Source organism: Echinops telfairi, unplaced genomic scaffold (genome assembly GCF_000313985.2).
Source record: "Echinops telfairi isolate 266 unplaced genomic scaffold, ASM31398v2 ScPeMD7_7458;HRSCAF=8496, whole genome shotgun sequence".
Lineage (NCBI taxonomy): Eukaryota > Metazoa > Chordata > Mammalia > Afrosoricida > Tenrecidae > Echinops > Echinops telfairi.
This window is the reverse complement of record NW_022111358.1, coordinates 27,750,707-27,752,472: the sequence shown is the minus strand read 5'-3', so window position 1 is coordinate 27,752,472 and position 1,766 is coordinate 27,750,707.

Here is a 1,766-nt window from a genome sequence, read left to right as displayed (position 1 = left end):
CCAGCGCCCGCCGCGGCTCCCGCCCGCTCGACGCGACCTCCCCGCGCCAGGCGGCTCCTGCAGGAGTGGTCCTAGTGGACATATTTTGGAAAAGATGTCATTTAAAAAATAGCCTGTGCTTGGGGAGCTGGGGGTTTTCGGGTTTGCACCATTTGCAGGGGGCGGGGAGGGAGTCCAAACGAGCCGCCTGCTCCTTGTAAATTGGGGGAAAGGCCTAAACACCCAACGTTTAGAGTGTTTTGGTGCTCGGGCCCCTTCTCTGCCAGTACCTCCTCACTGTGTGACCTTGAACAAGTCACCCCAGTTCTCAGGGTTCAGTTTCCTCAACCTCAAATGAGAGGGCTGCGTAGGTACCCTTCTTTTCAGGGGTGATCAGCACCTCCTCCATCGCCTCCCGCCCCACCCCCTAGGGTCTAACGTTACCAATCAGCAGCCTCTCTGTGAAATGTCAGCTTTCTCCAACATGCGCCTCACTCTCCCCAGCTCTCCCCAATAACCTGCCCCCCTCTCATGTATGGGGGGCATCCCTTGGCAGACTCCGTCGTCTTCCAGCGTGACAGGGGTGGTATTTTCCTCCAGGTTTGCTCCCCAGTATATCCACATGGCCGTTCTGAGGAGGCGGCGGGGCGGGCTGTATAAAAACGGACTTCTGTCAGAGGAGACGTCTCCATGGTGCCAACCCCAACCCCCATGCACACGCGCGTACACAGACATACACACACACCTGCATTCACCGACATAAAACCACTCCAGTGACGCCAAAGCCCCTTTCATCTCAGGATCTCCCAGCGGCAGGCAGAGCTTTAATTACCCAGCACCCCCCCTGGCCCCGCCGGTTCCCCCGCTGTCATTAGGCCAGTTTTACCAGCGGGGGCCACAACCTTCCCACGGCTCCCAGGGTGGGGCCCTGTCTCCACAGTCTGCTTTTGTGGAGGGGTGTGTGTGTGTGTGGTGCGGGCACACGCGCTTCCGTGCCTGTGTGTGCGCGCGTGAGAATTTGTACTGGGCAGAATCTCTTGCTGAGTGTGGGATTCTGACCAGTTCCGGTTGGTAGGTTCTGTTGCCCAATGAGTTGGGCTGCCTGGAAGCATCTTCATCCCAGTCACCTGCAGCCTGCGCTCTGCTGAAGGCACTGTAAACTGGAGTTAACAGTTCATGGGAGCAAGGAGAGGGCCTCTCACAGGACCCTATGGCACCATGTGGATGACCACAAGAGGGTCAGCTGGGATGGCACCCCTGGGGTGCAGCGCAGATGGAGGGGATCAGGACTGTGCAGGGGCTACAGCGACGACGGGAGCTTGTGGTGCGTGTGCTGAGTCAGCATTCCGGGAGTGGACCTGTGGGTTCCATCTGGGCTCACAGTGGACATGCAACAGCTGCAGCGTGGGGCTGGAGGAGTGGAGTCAGCATACAGTGGGGCTGCAGTGTGCAGTGGAGGTGCACTGAGGGTGGCGAGCTGCCAGTCGCTGCCACCTGGGTGATCAGGTTTGGATGAAACCCTGGGGAATAGAAGTGCAATGAGCAGCATTCATACGGGTGTGAGCCCCACCCTGTATGGAAATCATCCTTTAGGATGGGGCTGCCTGAGGACTTGGGAGAGGCTCTCCAGCCGTGGTAGCCTGCGATGGAGAGGTCCCAGGAGTGATCTGGATTGGGGGCCAAGGAGATAGGATCCCAAGGGAGAACATGAAGGTGTAGTGGTTTGATCTCCATTCCATCCTGATTTTCCCGACCAGGTCCCTAAAGACACACAGGAGTGCGGGGGG